Below are 22,915 nucleotides of genomic sequence, written 5' to 3' on the forward strand. Positions count from 1 at the left end.
AGGGGATGTAAGACTATTAAATTTCTTTACCTGATTTTGATTCAACTTTGGTAAGTGGAATCAATAAAAAAATTGTATATTTCATTTTGATTTTCAAATTTTGTGGCATATAGGCTTTTGACATAAGAGCTAATGGTTCTTTGGATTTTCTCAGTGTCTGTTATCTCTCTCTTTTTATCAGACTTGGTTGATTTGGATAGTGTCTCTCTGCCATTTTCTTAGTTTGGCTAAGAATTTGTCTGTTTTTTTATTTTCTCAAAGAAATAGCTCCTGGTTTTGTTGATTATTTGAATTGTTCTCTTTGTTCCTAATTAATTGATATCAGCCCTGAGTTTGGTTATCTAGTAGTCTGCTCCTGTTGGGTGTGTCTGCTTCTTTTTCATAGAGTATTCAGATGTGCCATTAAGTTGCTTGTATGGGAAGTCTCCAATAGCTTATGAAGGTACTTAGTGCTATTAAATCTCTTCTTAAGACTGCTTTCATTGCATCTCATAAGTTTGGGTATGATGTGCCTTCATTTTCATTGAACTATAGGAAGTTCTTTATTTCTTCCCTGACCCAGATTTCATTGAGTAGGGAGTTGTTCAGTTTCCACGTATGTGTAGGCTTTTTGCTATTTCTGTTATTGTCAAGATCCACCTTTAGTCCATCATGGTATGATAGGATGCAAGATATTACTTCAATCTTGTATCTGTTGAGGCCTGGTTTGTGACTACTGTATGGTCATTTTTAGAGAAGGGTCCGTAAGGTGCTGAAAAGAAGATATATTCTTTTCTGTTTGGGTGAACATTTCTCTAGATATCTGGCAGGTCCATTTAATTCATGGCATCCATTAGTGTCATTATATCTCATTTTAGGTTCTGTTTCACTGCTCTGTCACTTGATGATATTGAGTTGTTGTGGTCTCTCACTATTAATGTGTGGAGACTGAAATGTTCTTTGAACTTAATTAATGTTTCTTTTACAAATGTGGGTACTCTTGAATTTGAGGCATAGTTGCCCAGAATTGAGACACCATCTTGGTGGAATTTTCCTTTTTTTGAGTTTGAAGTATCCTTCCTCATCCCTTTCAATTAATTTTGGTTGAATGTTTGTTTTATTAGATATTAGAATTGCTATTCCTGCTTGTTTCTTGTGTCCATTTGCTTGAAAACCCACATTCCTGCTTCAACATCCCAGGAACTTTTTCCAGGGTTTAGCTCAGTGATCTGAGGTTGGAACCAATTTTCCCTCACCGTTGGGTTTCCTTTCACCTGGGAAACACAGTCAGTGGTGTTTTGTGGCCTACTGTTCCAACTGTTGGTCACTGTGCAGTCTCTGCTACCCTGCTGATCAGACACAGTGTGCAATCAACTCTGCCATCTGGGATCTGTTTTTTTTTAATTTTTACTGAATATGAGTATTTTGCTTGTATGCATGACTATGCACCTCTTGTGTCCCTGCTCCTCATAGTCAGAAGATCACCTCAGAACTCATGAACCTAGAACAATGGATAGTAGTGGGATTCATGTAAACACTGACAATTGATCCCAATTATTTGCAAAAGCAGCAAGAATTCTTCACTGCTGAGCCATCTCTCCCACCTTATGTTGCTTATTTATGACCAGAATTTACATTGCTAATATTTTTCTCTTTCAATTTTTACCTGTTTAAACATGCTTTCCCTTTTAGTAAGATCTTATTAATGTTACAGTTTAAGCTGTGGCACTGCTGGTTTCTGGAAGATTAATACAGAATTGAGTTGAATGTATAATTCTTTGTAGGAGCTTCAGTAAAGACCTCTGAGTTTTTTCTACCTATTATATTTGTTTGATTGACATTTAAGGAAGACTCTGACTTACAATATAGGTCTGGATGTCCTGAAACGCTTTGCATAGATCATGCTGGCATCCAACTCAATGAAATTCACCTGCCTCTGCCTCCTGAGTGATGGAATTAGAGGCATAACTGAATATACCCAGCTTGTTCATCATTTTTGTAGTTAATAAATGTTCATAAATTTCTCTGATATGTACTCAGTACTGTTCATTGTTCATTTCTCTCTGTGTCTCTGTCTCTATCTTTCTCTTTCTATTTCACTCTCTTCTCTCTGTTTGTCTTTGTCCACATTAATTGGCATGTCTATTCCAAGGCTATATCCTATTCAAAAAGTTCAGATATGACAGTTATTCAATTTTCTTCTGAGAATGATTATTGATAACATTAGCAATTCTTTTTTTAATATAAAAGCTTTAATCTTTATTCTTCAACTATAGACTATACATGATTTGGAAAGGAGAATATATAAAACAATTATCAAAAAAGAATAATGTGGTCTATATCTTTTCTTTTGTCTGGTCATTCACAAATATGATCTTATCAGCTATGATTGTTGTTGTTTGACACCTCACATTATTTTTATTCATGTATTTACTGTAGTCCACTTTCCCTTCCACAAATATATGAATCTCCCTTTTCACATATTGATATGCCACTTCCCTGAAGCATGGTAAAAAGATGATATTCAGTGCCATGTTGTGTTTTGACTGAGGTTATCCATTTATTCTGTGTCCCCTGATTACCACATCTCATTTGTTGCTAGATAAAATATTGTGATTCCTTTTCCTTCCACCTGTCTCATGACAGAGTCCTGACTGACTTGATCAAGGAACTGACCAGGATTCATAGATCGCTCAAGAACCCAACTGCTCACTACTTTAGATTCCTGTCTTACAAAGTGATGAAACTCCTGTAACACAGTTCTTCAAAGCACACCTTTGGTTTTTCTTACAATCTAACCTTTAGGCTTTTTCTTCTCCCCTCCTTCACCCAATGCACAGCACCCAACTGTCTAACATTAGCACTTCTGTGTCAGAAAATATATGGAAGAAGCACTAGAATTATATGGTTATATTTCCAAAGAAGTATAAATTTATATTGTTGCCAATGTTTCTGTTGTACAATTGTATATTGTACAATTATATTTTAGAATTCAGTGACATTCAATGATGTGCATGTGAAATTCAGCCAAGAAGAGTGGGCTTTGCTGGAATCTTCCCAGAAGCAACTCTACAAAGATGTGATGCTAGAGACATGCAAAAACCTCACTGAAATAGGTAAGACTGTGAATTTTCTTTCACTTTTAAAATAAGGAGACAACTCTTACTTTGTTGTTGATCCTCTTCTGCAATTCCAATTGAGAATGAGGAGGAATGAGGTGATTTAATCAGGCATAGTACTAAGGGTCACAGAATGTAGTGATTTAAGTTTTTCCTTAATAATAATATGATATTTCCAATAATATATATTTCTGGTACTATATTTTAGGTTACAAATGGGAACACCATAATATTGAAGAACATTTTCAAAGTTCTACAAGTAACAGAAGGTAAATTTATATGCATGCTGATACAGACACGAGTGTTAAGAAATTTTAATGTGTCCTGGAAGTGTTTGTTTTTATTTTTGTTTTTGTTTGTTGGCTGCTTTTTATTTTTTGTTTTTGGAAGAATTTTTTTTTGTAGCCGTGGCTTGTCTTAGACTTGCTTGGTGGAACAGCCTGACCTTGAAATCACACATATCTGCCTGTTTCTGCCTCCACGAATGCAGGGATTAAAGGCATGTACCATACCTGGCTGTGTCCTGGAGGTTTTGAAGAAAAGCAACAGTGTAAAAACAGCACTTCTTTAAGTGTGCTGATGATCATTAAATTCCCACAGTTCCATTTACCTTAATGTCAGGTATCTGATTTGTGTTTGCAAGGCATTCCCTAAGATAGAAGAAAATTAAATAATGTTGTAACAGAAAATACCATTTAAATCATATAGACATTACAACTACTGAGTTGAACTGCCAATCTGTTTAGTCTCATTTTATCTACTCAGATATTGTAAGAGGTATACATATTGAATAGGTGATCAGTATGTGTCCAAAACTTCCTAATAACAACCACTGTTACTCATATTCATGCAGTAACATTGGAAAGTTTAGTGAAAGGAGCAGCTTATGAGAGTCAAGAATATTGTTGTGGAGAAACCTTAATCCCTATATGACATGTCTATGATGAACAAAAAACAAACTGTGTTAATTCAATGAGGGAATCCTTTATTATTCTTGTAATTTAAATAGGTATAGCATATGTCACAATGTTTGTAAGGCACATGAGTAGAGGGATATTGAAAGAAGCAGTGTAGCTGTCTTTCTCCAAGAACAATTACTTTTGTAGTAGTCCCCACTTTGAGTAGAATTTCTGAATGCAATAAATGGTTACTGTTAATTGGTTTTGCAACTTAAATGAGAATTCATCAGCAAACTAATACTGCTGAAAATACCTATGAATACTAGGAATTTGGAACTTCTTCTGCTTCTCTTGTCTCACTTTGCAAAGGAAGTGTCATTCATACAGTAAAAACAATGCGAATGGGATTGCTGTGGTAAATCTCTGTATTCTTACAATAATCTCTCTCTATATAAATATAAAAAAATACTCTTATAGAAAAATGATGCTATGAAAGTGAACCATGGAACAAATGCTCTTACCATCACAGGGATCTTTGAAAATACCCATAATGAAGGGAAAAATCATTAATGTAAATAACATGATAAAACTTTAAAATTTGATTCTCCTTTACCATTTTTATGAAATTATGACCAAATTATGAAATTAATTAATAAAGATAAATATATTTATTAGTGTAAAGCACTGACTGTGGTAAATCTTTCACATGTGGTAATTATCTCTGCAGGCATGCAAGCAGTTGTACTGGAGAGAAACCTACTAAATGCACTCTATGTGGTAAAGCTTTCTCCAATACCACTGATCTCATACGGCATAAAGGAACACACACTGGAGAGAAGCTTTACAAATGTAATCAATGTGGTAAAGTCTTTGCACAAAAGAGTCATCTCATAAGCCATAGAAGAACACATACTGGAGAGAAACCTTATGAATGTATCGAGTGTGGTAAAGCCTTTACACGAAACAGTACTCTCTTAAGCCATAAAAGAACACACACTGGAGAGAAACCTTATGAATGTAACCAGTGTGGTAAAGCCTTTGCAGAAAACACTCATCTCTTAATCCATAAAAGAACACACACTGGAGAGAAACCTTATGAATGTAACCAGTGCAGTACAGCCTTTGCACAAAAAAGTCATCTCATAAGCCATAAGAGAACACATATTAGGAAGAAACCTTATGAATATGCCCAATATGATAAAGCCTTTGCACAGCCGAGTAGTATCCACAAACAAGAAAAGACACACAGTGGAGAGAAGCCTGGTGAGGGTAATTAGTGTGATAAAGCCTTTGTATGTAATATTCATCTCCTAAGACAACAACACATTGTGGAGGGAAACCATATAAATATAACTATGTGGCAAAGCCTTTGCACATAACTTCTAATAAATCAAAAAACACATACTGGAAAGAAGCTGTATGACTGTAACCAATGTGAATAAACTTTTGCACTTCAGAATAATCTCCACACTCATGAAAGAAATCCTAATGGACAGAAAGCCTGTGAGTGTTTTTAACATGGTGAAACCATTCCACATTTGTATAATCTTCATCATCATGAAAGGATTCATAATGGAGGAAAAACTTACGAATGTGTTAAAATGGTGAGGCCTTGCACAAATCTAGAGTCATCATTATCATAAAAGTATCCTTACTGGAGAGGATTTCTGTGAGTATAAGCAATGTGGAAAGGCCTCTGTGTACTTTGGTCCACTGAGATCCAACAGAACTGTAAAACTAGCTCAATGGAAATGACCTCCCTTTTCTAAAGGGGAACGGGAATAGGGAGAATAGGAATGGAGGGTAGTACTGGGGGAGAGAAGGGAGGGGGACTACGATTGGTATTTAAAGTAAATAAACTTATTTATAAAAAGAATACAATGAATATTGAATATCAATTACATGCAACAGTATTATATAATAAGGTGTTTATGGAAGACTTATTGATAATCCTGATTCTCAACATTTACTGTTTTCAATTGCCTCACATTACACAAGAAACTTTTAGTCCAGTGGATGAATATGTAGGGAATGGTGAACTAACACCAGCCAGGAAGTTCTCTGAGAGTATGAAAACAGTGGTAGCCTGTAGAAGTTTCTTTGTGTACACATACCTATTGTTCCAGCGGTACTATTGAAAAACATCACAACCAACACTGAATTTTGAGATATGAGGGAGGAGGCTTTCTTTTCCATGTATGACCCTGCTTCTGGCCTAGATGTGTAACCATGTCAAGGGTGAGTTTTTCTGGAGAGTGTCTTTAGACATAGACACCACCAATCAAATTTGTTAGATGGCCTTTGACACAGATACCCGATCACTCCTCCCTTCAAATATCAGAAAATTTAATTATTTGTTCTTGTTCTTGTTCATATGATAGGAATGTGCTGTTTAATGCAAATCGAGTACCCTTGAATTGCCTAGTATTAAACAATTATCTACACCTATGCTTGGAGCATCCCAGGCACTCCCCAAGGGGTATAAGCTTGTTTTCTGGAATTAAAGTTGAACTTACTTTCTGAGGTGATTCCCAGTGTGGCTCATCACTGTTATGCTTGTAGGCTTTCCAAGCTTTATACCTCATCTTCTGCCCCTCATGCCTTTCTGGGTTGGTTGAAAACAGCCTTCTAGGCAGCAAGAGAATCATGTTCTCTGAAATGCTTGTGATAATATGTTTCAGAGGTTATAGCATTTCAATTTCACATGTTTCTGCATGTGAGATGGTAAATTAAACACTATATTGGGGGCTGGACTATTTAAAATGAGTTATACCTAGTGTTTCTTTCATGGCAAGGTTGCAGGAAAGCTTCATGGTATGAAATCTTTTAAGGTGAGTATAGTGGCCGATGGAAAAGAAATAATAGCAGAAATTTTATTTCTCTGCTTTTAGTAGCTGAGCACTTTTCCAATAAGGTATGGGTGGATGGCAGAGGAGAGTTACTTCCCTTTTGAGTAGGCTAGGGAAAGGGGATGGGGGAAGATGAAGTGAGGGTAGGAGCAGTAGGAGTTGAAGGAGTGACCTTCAACCATCATACATAATGAATAAATTGTGAAAAATAAAATTTTTATTTTATTAATAAAAACAATTAATAAAATAAAAAAATACTAAAAAAAAACAAAAGAGCAAAATAGCAAAATTTTGAGTCTAGTTTGGGTTACTGCCCTTCCTCAAAGAGAAGAAAGAAGATATATAGAAAGAAAAGAAAAACATAATCTTTGTCTTTGTCACCTTTCTTCCCTGTGGGCTCACTTGATAATCATTATCCAATGGAGACCATGCTTCTCTCTCTCTGAACTTTATGTTACCATAGCAGTAGGATTCAAACCTGGAACTAATGGCAGAGGTTCCTAGTTAACATATCAAATCAAACCTACCTGACATTTTCTCCCAGCAATCCTTCAGTTCTTCGATGTTGTCTGGTCCTCCAGGCTAGTATAGCCCATGCAATACCCTGAATTCTCCTTCCCAGGGCCTGAGCTAACCTCACTTCCCCTTCACCCATATATAGGCAAACTATTTTGGCTACCCGGTCCTGTCAAGAGCCATTCAGTAGCAATAGCAAAAGGGCTGTAGAACTCATGGAATGTGGCTCCCCTGTTAGCATAGTCACGAGGAGTTTGTCTTGGAGAAGCATAATCCCTAGAACTGCTTGTCCTGAGGACTTTGTGCTCTTATGTAGCATATCTCTGCTTGTTGCCCTTATGATGCCCATATTCCTCATAACATGAGTTGTATGAAAACTCTAAAGAGGCTTCTAGCCCATCACTGGGCGATATCATTGGCATTTAAAATTAACAATATTTGATCTCTTTCCACCTGTTTACTGGAGCAGATTAATGAATTAACCACTGCCCTTGAAAGGAGCCATAGATGTAGATTGTTAGCAATGACCATTATACTTAGAAACAATTTGGTAAAATAGATTGTTTAACAAGGTCAGGGAAGATGTTTTTGCTAATGGCTCTGATGTAAAATATCTTAAAGAACAATTTAAAGTTAAGAAAAGTACACCGTTAAAAAAAGCCAGGGATGATTTAAGGTTGATGAGCCGAAACAATAGCCCAAGGTAGCATTGGCTGTCTGGACTCCCTCAAACTGGGTCTAAAACTGAGACAGCAGTTGATTCCTGTATATTTGTTTTTCCCCTCAGCTTCTTGATATGATTTAATAAAAATGATTAATGAGTAGATGCACACCCCTTTAAGATTTAAAGTACAGGTGCCAGTACAATGCCATTTTTATTACTGTTTCACTATAGTACTACTTGAGATCTCAGATGAAGATACCTCCAGAAAATCTTTTATTGTACAGGCATTTTTTAAAATCAATTCTGGGTTGTTGTTTTTTTTTTTTTTTTCCATATGAAACTGAGAATTGTTCTTTCAAGGTCTGCAATGAGTTGTGCTGGTATTTTGATTGGAATTGCATTGACTCTTTAGATTTCTTGTGGTAGAGTGGCAATTTTTACTATGTGAATCATACCAATCCCAGAGAATGGGAGATCTTCTGATATCTTCCTTGAAGTTCTTTTTTCCATACAAATCATTCACTTGCTTGATTAGAGTCACACCAAGGTACTTTATATTATGTGTGGCTTTTGTGAAGGGGTTTTGTTTCCCTAATTTCTTTCTGAGCCCATTTGTCTTTTATATACAGGAGGGCTTCAGATTTTTTAATTTAATTTTGTATACAGTCATTTTGCTGAAAGTGTTGATCAGCTGTAGGAGTTCCCTGGTTGAATTTTTAGGGTCATTCATGTGTACTCCCACACCATCTGCAAAACAAGTTGGACTCGATTTGGAGAAAAGGGAACCCTCCTCCATTAATGGTGGGAATATACACTTGTACAAGCACTTTGGAAATCAATCTGGTGCTTTCTCAGAAAATTATGAATAGTGCTACTAGAATATTCAGTTATACCAACCATGGGCATATATTCAGAAGATTATCAACCATACAACAAGGACATTTGCTCAACTATACTCATAACAACTTTATTGACAATAGCCAGAATCTGGAAACAACTTAGATGTCCCCAAACCGAGAAATAAACACAGAAATTGTGGCACATTTATACAATGCAATACTATTCAGCAATTAAAAACAAGGAAATCAGCAGGCAAGTGGATGCAACTAGAAAAGATCACTCTGAGTGAGGTATCCAGAAGCAGAAAGACACTCATGGTATATACTCACTTATATGTGGATATTAGCCATATAATACAGGATTAAAAATACTAAAAGCTAGAGTCCTAAAGGATCTAAACAACAGGAAGAACCCTAAGGAAGATGCTTAATCCTCATTCAGAAGGGCAAATGGGTAGACATCGGTAATGGGGGAAGATAGGGAACAGGGCAGGAACTACCACAGAGGGCCTCTGAAAGAATCTACATAGCAGGGTATTGAAGAAGATGGTTAAACTCATAGCCAAATTTTGTGCAGAAAGCATGGATTTATATGGAATATTTAGGAGGTAGAAAGACCTGGATGTGAGAGGCCCTCCACAAGGAGGCCAATTGAGCCCAAAAATATGGGCCTGGGGGGTCCTGTTCCAACCAAGGAACATGAATGAAGAACACCTAGAATCCCTGCTCAGATGTAGCTCATAAGTATCTCAGTTTCCATGTGAGTTCCCTATTAAGGGTGACAGGGGCTGTCTCTGAAATGAATTCAGTGGAAGGCTCCTTGATCAGCTACTCCTGGAAGATGCAGACTTGCCAGGCCACAGAGGAAGAAAGTGCTGCCATTCTTGGTAAGACTTGATAAGATAGACTAGGATAAGATAGTAGGGAAGGAGGATTTTCCCTATCAGTGGACTAGGAGAGGGGCATAGGGGTAGAAGAGGGAGGTAGGTTGTAACTGGTGGAAGATGAAGGAGGGGCTTACAGCCAGAAAACAAGGTGAATAAATTGTAATAATCAATAAAAAAGAAAAAAATGAGTGTTTTTTTCATGAGATGGATGGACTCAGGCAACTGTCTCTTAAAAACAACTAGAAAGAATAGTATTTCATCTCTACTCATTTTCCTTTTTCCTGTGATACTATATATAATAAATACCCTTAATAAAATTCAGTGGTTTGTCATATATTCCTAGTATTGTAATATTGTAAAATATTGTACAAATCAAATTTTGGTATGTTAAGTGTGTAAAAATAGTTTATGAAAAAGTGGCTTGAATTTTCAAAAGAGCAAAGAATGATTACTCAAAACTCAGGAGGGTGAAAATGGAAGGAAAATTGATGGAAGAGTAAATAATATATAAATAAATTAATATCTCTTACACAGTAATTATAACATTTTGGTTATTGAGATTTAAAAAAATATACAGAGAATATTTCTCAAGTAAACAATGTAAGCTATTATTAATAGCTCTTATGCATGCACCCCAAAGTATTTCTTTATATTATTCCTCTTGTCACTGAAATGTGTTCTTTGACAAGTCATGCCACTACACCCTGATGTTCAGGCTCTAATACTGACTATTCAGTTCTTATTTCAGAGCACTGAGTGCTTATAACCCAGTTATAAGTCAGACAATGTTTCATTTCTGTGTCTAGCTCAGGTCATAACTTGATACATTTTGAGTTCATCCACAATTTCAAAGTAAAATGATTGCCTTTCTTGAAATGTTAAATGTTCTCTCTCACTCTTGCATATACACACACACACACACACACGATACATGTAATAGCAGTTATTGGCAACCCAAGACTTGAAATTGAAAGAGCCAAAAGAGGGATATATGAGAGATTTTGTAGGTAGGACAGAGAAATAAGAAATAATGTGATTATATTAAAAATCTCAAAAAACAAAAGTACATGTTTTCCATGAATAAAATTTGAATAATATATTTTGCACTCATGTGATTCAGGACAATCAAGTCCATTCTCTCTTAGCATACGGTAAGCTTTGCTTCAGTAAACATGAGTGTAGATGTGTGCTGGACCAGTCCAAGTCATCTGTTGCATATCCTCATTCAGTGTGTACAGTACATACTCTCTTTTAAATTGACTCAAGAATTTTAGTATTTGTTTGTGTGAACTTTATAAAATAAAGTTCCCCTAAACTTCTTTTTTGGTCCACTTTCTTCTACTGTCTCCTTCCATCCTTTTAAACAGAGATGCTGTCCAACCTGGATGATAAAGAGTGTTCAGTAGATGCAGCAGAAAAATGGACATTGTTGTCTAGTCCATTCTGTTAGTTCCTGACTTTCTATTGGAGAATTGAACATCCAAGTTGAGAGATTTCAATGAGCAATGTTTATTATTTCCCTTTATTTTGTAGTTATGGTGTGAGGTTTTTGCCTCCTGATTTGATGCTTGGGATTATTCATTCTTTCTCTCTTGAGCGATCAGGAGTTATTCTAAAGAGCCTGAATTTATATGCAAGTTAGTATTTTCAACTTGCATCTTTTAATATCCCTTCTTTGTTTAATATACTTTTCTTCACATTTAATGTTTTAATTTTATGTGCTGAGCACAATTTCTTTTCTGGTACACTTTAATTGTTGTTCTATATACTTTTTGTACTTTTATAGGCTACCCCTTCTTCATTAGGTTAAGGATACATTCTTCTATTATTTTCCTGAAAATATTTTCTAGAATTTTTGATCTGAGTTTTGTCTTTTTTTTCTATTTTTATTATTCATAAATTACTTTTTTGCACTTTTTAGATTTTCTGGATCTTTTGTGCATAGCTATTTAACCTTTCTTTTGACACACTTGTCTTCTTCTTCTTCTTCTTCTTCTTCTTGTTCTTCTTCTTCTTGTTCTTCTTCTTCTTCTTCTTCTTCTTCTTCTTTCTTCTTCTTCTTCATCTTCATCTTTTCATCCTTCTCCTCCTCCTGCTTCTCTTCTTTCTCCAACTCCTCCTTCTTTTTTTCTTTCTCTTCATCCTCCTCCTTCTCCTTCTCCTCCTCCTTTTCTTCTTTTAAAAATAGTCATTTTACTTATATATTTATCCGGATTAAAGTTTTCTGTTCCTCTAATCCTGGCAACTCTTTCCCATCTCCTCTTCTATTCTGTCTAAATTCACCCTCATATTAAACAAGGAGAGCTATAATGTATAATAAGAAAATAAAATAGCAAAAAGACAAAAACAAACACATCCAAGTAGGAAAAAAAAAGAAAAAGAGCCCAAGTTGGGAAATGATGTAGACTTGCTCAAACATGCAGGAATCTCACAAAATATTAAACTTGAAACAATGGTATACACACAGAGGACATGTAGCTTTAAAAATAGAAAAAAATCTTCAGCAAATTAAAATGAGAACTATGATAAAAACATTTTAAATGAATGCCAGAATTCCAGGACATGAGAATCCAAACTTGTCAGTGAGGGAAATTTTTGGGCATCTGCCTATTGGAATGTACTCTTAAAAATACAATTAAGAGTAGTCCCTTGGATAAAATGAGTGTCCCTTGGAGAAAACTACATTTTCATTTGCAAACATTTATCAATTAGAGATAGGGCTAGGGCAGAACTCTAAAGGCCTTGTGCATGGTGCCTCAGTCTCTCACAGTTTATCTATTCTTCAGTCCTCTTAATTTATACTGCTTTGTTCTTTGATATCCTCTTTCTTTTCTGGCTCTTACACTCTTCTGGCTGAATTACTGAAGAGCCTGAAGGGCATATTCTGAGGTCTTTCACTGACTGTCTATTTTCTCTATGGGTCTCTGAAATTGTCTCCATCAGATGCAGGATGATACTTTTTTGATGATGGCTGAACAAGATACTGGTCTATGAGTATAGCAGAATGGTGTCAATGGTCATTTATTACTTTCAGTAGAATGTACTATTTGTTTTTCCCCCACAACCATGGGCTGTGTAATTTCCTTTTCTTGATCAAAAAACCAGTGTTAGGTGTGGATTCCATCATGTGAAGTGGGCCTTAAGTCAAACTATAGATTGGTATTTACTCCTACAACTCTTGCACTAATATGTCTTACAGGTAGAGCATTGTTATAGTTCAAAAATTTGGTATCTGGGTTAGTGTTTATATTTCTCCTCTTGTAGTTGCAAAGTACATCACATATCAAAGTTGCTAGAATGTAAGTGTGAAGGTTCTATGTAAGCACAAGCTCTATTTATCTATGTTCCAGGTAAGTGTAAGTGTTGTCTCCAGCAAGAGGGCATTGTAGTCAATTTCTGAAGAGCATCCTATAGTCTTGGCAAAAGCCTGTATTGTTTTGGCATTACAATCACACTACTTTAACCAGTACCTCAGTTAAATATTACCAGTACTGGATGCTTTACTTAGTGTCAAGAAATTTCCATTTGGGACTTTCTTCTTGTGTGGTGATTTCATTTATATTGACTCTTTTTATAAATATGATTTAGAACGTTTCTATTGCATTAGGTTTCCAATGACCCTTAATTTTACCTGTCTTTTCTCATGTTACCTTTTCATTGCCCTCTTCCTTTCCCAATCCCCTTCAATTCTATCTTTTTAGCCCACTTTCCATTTGTTCCAAGTATTTTATTTCCCTTTCCTATGGAGAAATCTCTGCCTGCCCTAACCTCCAGTTCTTAATCTGTATGTATCCCTGTGGTATTATATTCAGTTGCTTGCATATTATACATCTTGCAACTAATACATATGTAAAGCAAATACATACCCTATTTCTCTTTTTGGGTCTAGGTTCTCTCACTCTCAGTTACCTGCAAATCTGCATTTACCTTCATGTTTCATGATTTGATTTTTTAAATGTCTGAGTAATATTTGATTATGTAAATGCACTAGTACTATAACAAAAAAAATAGAAATACACACTGCAATGCAAGAAATACACATTGGAAAAACAGATAAAATCTTCATAAATGGTGCTGACCAAACTAGATGTCTATATGTAGAAACATAGAAATAGGTGCTTATTTTCACTCAACGTCACCTCCAAATGGATTAAAACCTCACCAAAGTTCATATACAGTTAAAGCCATGAAGTCAGCACAGCTATTTGACAAAGATCCAGCACAGCTGAGCTGCATGTTATAGTAGCCTTCATGCTATCTTCCAGGCTTTGTCTTGATCTCCACTTGCTACATGCTTAGAGGGCTTTCAGTACATGTATGACCTGGGGACATTGGAGCAATGAGAAAATTTTTAATGAATCATTTATGCCTTCACTCTGTGGTACTGCTTCTAAGCTTCCCCAGAAAAATTCTGAGCATACTGCCCCTCTCAGAAATATCAATTATCTGGCCCTACATGAATGTCTTCCTTGTGGAAGTTGTAACTCACATAAAAATGGCAGAGAACTCCTTATGAGACTTCAGCTCCAAGACAGTCTTGAAAAATCTACCCCTATGCTTCCTCAAGAAGAAAATAATCAGAACAACATACTCTTAAAAAGGCAAACAAAGTTTGTAGTGCTAGGAGAGTTGATATCATTGGAGAATAAATACCTCATACTGCTGTATCCTCAGGTGATTACTTTGCATATGAGATTAGGAGTTACATATGATATGCCCCCCATGACTATATGGAGCTGTAAATGAATGTCTGGAGATATCATCACCTTAAACTAGGATCTATAATGATGGACAAAGAATGTTTTGTAAAAATGATTTTAAAAGTGAGGTATTATGACCTCCTTTTCCTAGAAATATCAGCTTTCACAGTATCACTGTAGTGTTGTATGACCAAAATAATGAAAAAAATACTTAGATTTAGCACATAAATAAATTCTACAAAGATATGAGGTATAGACATTGATTTATGCCAGGAATTGAATAATAACTGTTGCTGCTTTGGCCTAAATTGTTTTTCTTGAGGTTGTCCATTAAAATTTGATAATATACTTCTCAGGACAAAGCAATATGTCCAAGGCTGCTTAAAGATTTTTTATTTATTGCCATTGAATCTGAGAATGCTTCCAACCTGAGAATGGGCTTTCAGGCTGTGGCAAATATGCCTCCAGATCCTCAAAACTGTCAGGTTATGGGACTGATGAAGAAAAATGATAGTAAAATATAAGGTTTATCAATGCTGACTAAATTTATGACCAAGAGACAGTTAAAACACACGTCTGGGGACAAAAAGGATATCATCTATGTTTTAGAACAATGTGAATCCATCTTTTATTATTGAAATCTGTCTAAATAAAGAGGTACTATGACTGCCAGTCAGTCAAGACTCTAAGTTTCTTTGGACAACCATTTCTGACTCATTTCTGCCCTGCCTTATCCTTCCCTTTTCTCTGGAAACTATCAACTGCTGGGGCTGGTCCCCAGTCTTTCATGACAATCTTTCTTTTCTTTCACAGTAGGGTGACTACTCACAACTGAAGATCTAGAGTTACATGCTTCAGAGTAGATAGGACATGTGATATCTGTTTTCTGGATTTTAGTTACCTAAATCAATATTGTCATTTATATTTCTATCTACTTATGTGCATACCATTTCACTTATCTATATCAGTTGAAGGATATTTAGGTGTTCCCATTTTGTACCTATTGTGAACAGAATAGCAATGAGCATGGTTGAGAAAATATTTTTGAAGGAGTATGTTGAGTCCATTGTGCATATGTCAAGGAAAGTTATAAGTGGTTCATATGGTAGATTTATTTTCATCATTTTGAGAATTCTGCACACTGATTTCCACTGTGGATATACAATTTTGCAAGCACCCTTTGCCAGAGGTCCAGGTTTTTGCCTGTCCAACAGAAGATGTCAACTGTCAGCCTAATTCCTGTTTCCTCCAGAAAAATAAAATACTAAGGGAAAAAATATAGTACCTGTATTATTTATCACAATTACGATTATGTAATTAAAATTTGAATACTTATATGTCCATGAATTAAAAAGTAACATGTATAACTTACTAAAATGTTTTTTCAGAAGTGGTTTCTATTCTGAAATAGAGTGTATCTATATAACATTGTTTAAATGAAGGGCTCATTTAGTTACGGTTAGAAATACATTTTATATAAACTTACTAAAAGTAGGGGTAAATAATTTCATTTGAAGACACTAAGGTATTTTATTATAGTCTGGTTATTGGACTTAATGATGGGTGAGTCATGGTGCTTGAGAAAGATCCCCAAAACTATAGCTGTGCTGACAGATAAACACAAAGCCATGCAGGCCAGGACCAAACCCAGAGGATCCTCAAATGACAGGAAGGTCACTGCCATGGGCAGGCACTTGTTTCTCTCAAGGTTTGGGTACTCTTGAATTCAGCAAGGGATACACTCCTGCTGATCTGTGGCGAGAAAGTAAATCAACATCTCAACTCCTACAAGTCACTCCATGTTCAGTGCATGAAGAAAGATTTCCAATGATACTGTGTGCATCCTATCACATTCTCTTTTACTATAGTACCAAGAAGGACACTAAACATACATTATTTGTCATTTGAGGTAATGGTTGCCTAAGGTTTTTTTTTCCTAGCTAGATCTATGATTAAAGATGTATTTTTTTGTGTTTTTCTCAGTCAATTGTGTCTTATTTATGCTTTATTCTGTCACCCTTGTTTATCATTAATTTTTACAATTTATTCACTTTGTATCCCAATTTTAGCTGCCTCTCTCTTCTCCTCTAGGTCCCAGCATCCCTCCCTACTTCTCTCCTATCCTTCTCCTGTAGTCCTCTGATAGGGAAGGTCCTATCAGACCCTATCCTATCAGGTTCCTTTAAGACTCCCTGTATCCTATTCATCTGTAGGTTGACTAGGTGGTCCCACCAGGGAGAAGTGATCAAGAAGCAGGCAGCCAAGTTCAGAGACTGTCTCTTCTCCCCTTACTAGGAATCCCATATGGACACTGAGCTGTCTATGTGCTACATCTGAGCAGGGGGTCTAATTCCTCTCATGCTCTTTGGTTGATGCATGAGTCTATGCAGGGCCCCAGGACCCAGATTTTTTTTTGTTTGTCGGTCTCCTTGTGTGACTCCTGTCCCCTTTAGGTCCTTCTATCTCCCACTTCTTCAATAAGACATTTTGTGCTCTATACAAAATTTTGCTGTGGGTCTCTGTATCTGCTTCAATCACCTCTTGAGTGGAGTGACTTAGTGTTCATCTGTGAAAGGCTCCTACCCTGTTCTCTCTCTTCTATGCGTTCTGGCGTCTATCCTGTTTTCTTTTCTGAATGAGAATTAAGCATCTTCCCTATGTTTCTCTGTTTCTCCTTGTACTTTAGGTTTTTAAGGTCTGTAGATTTTAGTATGTCCAATCTATATTGTATGGGTAATAATCACTTGTAAATGAATATATACCATACATGTATTTCTGCTTCTGAGATACATCACTCAGGGTGATTTTTTTTAGTTCCATCCATTTGCCTGCAAATTTCATGATTTTCTTGTTTTTAATATCTGAGTAGTATTTCCTTGTGTAAATGTACCACAATTTCTGTATCCATTCCCCCATTGAGGGACATCTAGTTTGATTCCAGATTCTGGCTATTATGAATAAAGCTGTTATTGTCATAGTTGAGCAAATGCCCTTGTTGTATGGTTGAGCATCTTTCTGATATATGCCTAGGAGTTTTTTAGCTGAGTCTTGGGGTAGCAGTATTCCCAGTTTTCTGAAAAAGCACCAGACTGATTTCCGAAGCAGCTGTACAAGTTTAGATTTTCACCAGCAATGGAGGAGGGTTCTCCTTTCTGCACATCTTCTCCAGCATGAGTTGTCCCTTGAGTTTTTTCTCTTAGTCATTCTGTTGGGTGAGAAGTGGAGTCTCAGAGTCGTTTTGATTTTCACTTCTCAGATTTTTAAGGATGTTGAGCATTTTAAGTGTTTCTACACCATTCAATATTTCTCTGTTGAGAATTTCTGTTTAGCCTTGAATCATATTTTAAATTGGATTATTTGATTTGTTGGGTTATTTATATATTCTGGATATTAGCCTTCTGTCAGATGTAGAGTTGGTGAAGATCCTTTCCCAGTCTGTAAGCCATCCTTTTGTTCTGCTCACAGTGTCCTTTGCTTTAGGGAAGATTTTCAGTTTCATGAGATCCCATTTATTGATTGTTGATCTTTGAGCCTGTGCTGCTGGTGTTCTGTTCAAGAAGTTGTCTCCTGTGCAAATATGTTCAAGCCTCTTCCTCATTTTTTTTAATAACAGATTAAGAATGTTAGTTTTATGTTGAGGTATCTGATCCACAAGGAATTTACTTTTGTGCAGGGTGATAAGTATGGATCTATTTGTATGTGTGGACATCCAGTTAGACAAGCACCATTGGTTGAAGATGTTCTTTTTTCCATTGAATGGTTTTGGCTTCTTTGTCAAAAATCAGGCATTGTAGGTGTGTGGGTTTATTTCTGGGTCTTTGATTCAATTCCACAGATCCACCAGTATGTTTCTATGCCAGTACCACACCGTTTTTACTGTTTTTCTGTAGTACAGCTTGAGATCCAAGATGGAGATACCTCCAGAAGTTTTTTATTGTACTGAATTCTTTTAACTATTCTGGATTTTTTGTGTTTTTTATGTAATGTTGAGAATTGTTATTTCAAGGTCTGTAAAGAATTGTGTTGGTATTTTGATGGGAATTGCATTGAATCTCTACATTTCTTTTGGTAGAATGGCCATTTTGCTGTTTTTTCTTACTGGTCAATGAGTATGGGAGATCATTCCATCTTATGATATCTTCTTCAATTTCTTTCTTCAAAGACTTGAAGTTTTTTATACAGATTTTGCACTTGCTTGGTTAGTCACACCAGTGCACTTTATGCTATTTGTAGCTATTGCAAGGTTGTTTTTTTCCCTAATTTCTTTCTCAGCCCTCTTGTCTTTTCTATACAAGAGGGCTTCAGATATTTTTTAGCATCTTTGTATACAGCCACTTTGCTGAAGGTGTTTATCAGCTGTAGTACTTCTCTGGTAGAATTTTTAGGGTCACTCATGTATACTGTCATATCATTTGTGAACAGTGATACTTTGACTTTTTCCCTTCTGCTTTGTATCCCCTTGATTTCCTTTAGTTGTTTTACTGCTCTAGCTAGAACTTCCAGTACTATGTTGAAGAGAAAGGAGAGAGTGAGCAAAGTTGACTTGTCTCTGATTTCAGTGGGATTGATTTAAATTGCTTTCCATTTAGTTTGCTATAGGCTTGTTGTATATTATCTTTGCTGTGTTTAGGCATGTGCCTTTTATCTCTGATATCTCCAAAACTTTAAATATTAATGGAACTTGGATTTTATTAAATGCCTTTCAGCATCTATTGAGATGATTTTGTGGTTTTTGTTTCTCAGTTTGTTTAAGTCGTGGATTACACTGATGGATTTCTGTAGATTGTACCTCCCCTGCATGCCTAGAATGAAGCCTACTTGGTCAGGATAGGTGAGATATTTGATGTTTACTTGGATTCATTTTGCGAGTATTTTATTGAGTATTTTTGTTTCAATATTCATAAGAGAGATTGGTTTGAAATTATCTTTTTTTAGTGTATCCCTGCCTTTTAGTTAGCCTTTGTGAGGTTTAGGTATCAAGGTGAATGTGGCCTCATAGAATGAGTTTGGTAATGTTCCTTATTTTTCTGTTTTGTGAAATAGTTTGAAGAGTATTGGTGTTACCTCTTCTTTGAAGGTCTAGTAAAATTCTGCGCTGAAACCATCAGGCTCTGGGCTTTGTTTGGCAGGGAGAATTTGATGATTGCTTCTATTTCATTAGGGCATATAGGTCTATTAATTTAGTTACCTGATCCAGATTCAACTTTGATAAGTCGAATCTAGCAAGAAAATATTCCATTTCATTTAGATTTTCAAATTTTGTGGCATATAGACTTTTAAGGTAAAACCTAATGATTTTTTAATTTCCTCAGTGTCTGTAATTATACCTCCTTTTATTTTCTGATTTTGCTGATTTGTATAGTGTCCCCCTGTGTTTTAGTTAGTTATGCTAAAGGTTTCTCTATCTTTGTCATTTTCTCCAAGAACAAGCTCTTGCTTTTGTTTATTTTTTGAATTGCTTTCTTTGTTTCTAATTTATTGATTTCTGCCCTAAGTTTGATTATTTCTAGCCATATACTCCTCTTGTGTATGTCTGCTTCCTTTTGACTAGGTCTTTCAAGTGTGCTGTTATGTTGATTTAAGATGCTTCAGATTTCTTTATGAAGTCACTTAGTTCTATGAACTTTCCTATTAGAATTACTTTCATTATGTCTCATTAGTTTGGGTGAGTTGAGCCTTCATTTTTGTTAAATTCTAGAAAGTCTAATTAGTTTATTTCTTCATAATCCAGCTGTGATTGATTAGAGTTCAGTTTCCATGCATATGCAGGCTATTTACTATTTTTTGTTATTATTGAGGTCTAGTTTTAGACCATGTTGTTTTAATATGATACAAGATATTATATTGTTATAATATTCTTTTGTTGGAATGTATACAATTTACCCTTGTTCATTCAAAAGCTGGTTTCTCTGCTCCGTTGTCTGGTTTAAATCCAGATACTGCATTGTGATGCTTTTTATAAGCATCACCTGTCTCAAGTTTGCATAAACATGCCACCATTTGTTCTTTATATCGTCAATCAAAACAACCAGCCCCAATACTGAGTAATGGAGAGGATAAGGTGAGACATTCTGGTCCAGAGTGGGAGGAAGAGGAAGGAGACAGGAGAGGAGACTAGGAGAATCTGCAGGAGAGGGCTTGGCACCGCATGCAGAAATTAACTGGAACTAAAATATCACAAAAAGCAAGTATGATGGGTGAATCTGAATCATAGGAAACTCTGCAGACTTGGAGGTTTAGAATGGAGAAATTTTGGCTAGCATTGTGCTCTAGGTTAATTAAATAAATCCTAGTCTCTGTGTGGTGATTTGGTTATACAGCTGTTTAGGAATAACCACTGCTTAACTAAAAGATTTATCAATAGTAAATATTAATAATCTACAACAAATGGTATCCAACTAATCTAGTATCCACACACTTTCAATCCTACTTTAATATAATTTGGTGGGGGAGAGGAATAAGCTCTCAGCGATACAACCCAAACTTTAAACCTAAAAACTCCCAGATAAATTACTGGCTCTTTAAGAGAGACTCTTAAACATGCCTCAGAGCAAAAGACAGCCTACTTTGGGCAGAACTGAGACTGAACAAAACTGGCTGCCACTATATTCTAACAGGATGAGAGAAACATTAATACAGACTTCTTTGAGCTTGGCAGATAATCTCTTCTATGGTTTTAAGACAGAAATAAAGGAAAGTTTAGAAATTATGACTATGGTTACATTCATATTCCTCAATTTAACTTTAATAATTGATTTAGCCTTTTATGTCTTCTCAAAGGCAAAGGCATTAGAAAAGATACTGGAACAACACAAAGAACATGTAGAACAATGTGAAGAAAAAAATGAAGGTTGGAAACAGGACATAAAAGAAGAGACACAAAAACTTATAGAACATGATAAACAACAGGAAATGAGGGCAGAGGATTTAGAAAAGATACTGGAAAACACAAACAATTAGAACACTACAAAGAAAAATTAAAAGTTAGAAGGGAGGCATAAAACAAGAGATTGAAGAGATTATTGAACAAAACAAACAACAGAGAGATAGGTATGAAATATGGGTACAGACTTAAGAAAAAGAGTTTAGAATACTAAGTAAAGAACATACTCAGGCAGAGGCAAAAGATAATAATAAAGAAAGCCAAACAAAGGTGGTTAGAAACCAAACGTTAGCTTATCCAGTCGGTGTACAACAGAGACCAGCAAATGATGATCACCCACAGGATTACCATGAGACTGAATGGCACCCTGTGGAAGTGCCAGACCAAAGAAAATTTAAAGAAAGTGTCACCAATTTTGGAATGCATTCACCATTTGTAAAACAAATGCTGACTTTCTGGTCAATCAGTAGAGGAATCCCAAAGGACTGGGAGGATATGTCAAAGGCAATAAAAGAACCTGACCCATATTTACAATCACTATCATGATGAAGAGAAGAGGCTAGAGAGATAGCATACAAAAATAGAGCCAGGGCTGTTGGTGTTTCTAAGGAACAGTTGCTTGGTGATGGCCAATAGGCTGACACAGAGATACAAGCTGTATATAATGAAGAAACCTTAGCATTATGTCACCTAGCAGCCTTAAATACCTGGGACAAGGTTGAGGAATCAGGGAAAAGGATTGAGCCATTCTCTCAGGTCATACAAGCTCCACGTGAACCATTCATTAACGTTTTGCAAAGATTGACCTCAGCTGGTGGTACAAGCATATCAGATCAACTAGCTAGAAAAGCCTTTGAAAATGCAAAGATTTTGAATGCAAAGAGGTAATACGGCCATTCAAAGCAAGGTGTGCACAAAAAGACAAATGGGTTATAAATACAATTGACAACAGACCTCAATCACCCAATTTGGCCTTGATAAGAGAAGCTATCCCTAAAGACATTGGGAAATGTCTTAATTTTGATGGGCAAACGGAGTTACCAAAAAAAAAAAAAATAATAATTCAAAAGGGAGTCTGTACTTTTTAGAATATGCAGAAGATGTGGCAAGGGTTGACATCAGATTAGTGAATGTAGAGCACAGAGAAATAGGGTAATCCTTTATCAAAAATGCCTGAGGGGACCTTTCTCAGGCCTCAATACAGGACAGGGATACTCTTCCACAAGAAAGTTAAATGCCACTGCCCTGGGAATAAACATTAAAAACTTCAACAGTGAGGCCAGGGTAAGTTTTATAGATAAATCAAACAAAACAAAACAAAACAAAACAAAACAAAACAAAACAAAAAAAAAAAAAAACAGGAAGGGAAAAAACCAAATATACTGGCAAACCTCTATAAATGATCATAGGCCAAAGTTAAAGATAATTTTAAATAATATTGAAATTGAAGGAATGGTGGATACTGGGGCTGATGTCGCAATTATCACTCCTAAATTTTGACCCCCAAATTAGCCAATTCAAGAGGTCGATATCCAATTCCAAAGAGTTGGAACTTTATCTAAAGTGAAACAATAAGTCAG

General features: G+C 35.8%; 1 pseudogene; it reads right to left on the reverse strand.

Annotated features, from left to right (window-relative positions):
- Nucleotides 1–2,327: 2,327 nt before the first annotated feature.
- The window catches only part of LOC132651050 (single-stranded DNA-binding protein, mitochondrial-like), a 30,909-nt pseudogene continuing 10,321 nt past the window's right edge, over nucleotides 2,328–22,915 (reverse strand).

This window comes from Meriones unguiculatus (genome assembly GCF_030254825.1).
Source record: "Meriones unguiculatus strain TT.TT164.6M chromosome 13 unlocalized genomic scaffold, Bangor_MerUng_6.1 Chr13_unordered_Scaffold_39, whole genome shotgun sequence".
Taxonomy (NCBI): Eukaryota; Metazoa; Chordata; class Mammalia; order Rodentia; family Muridae; genus Meriones; species Meriones unguiculatus.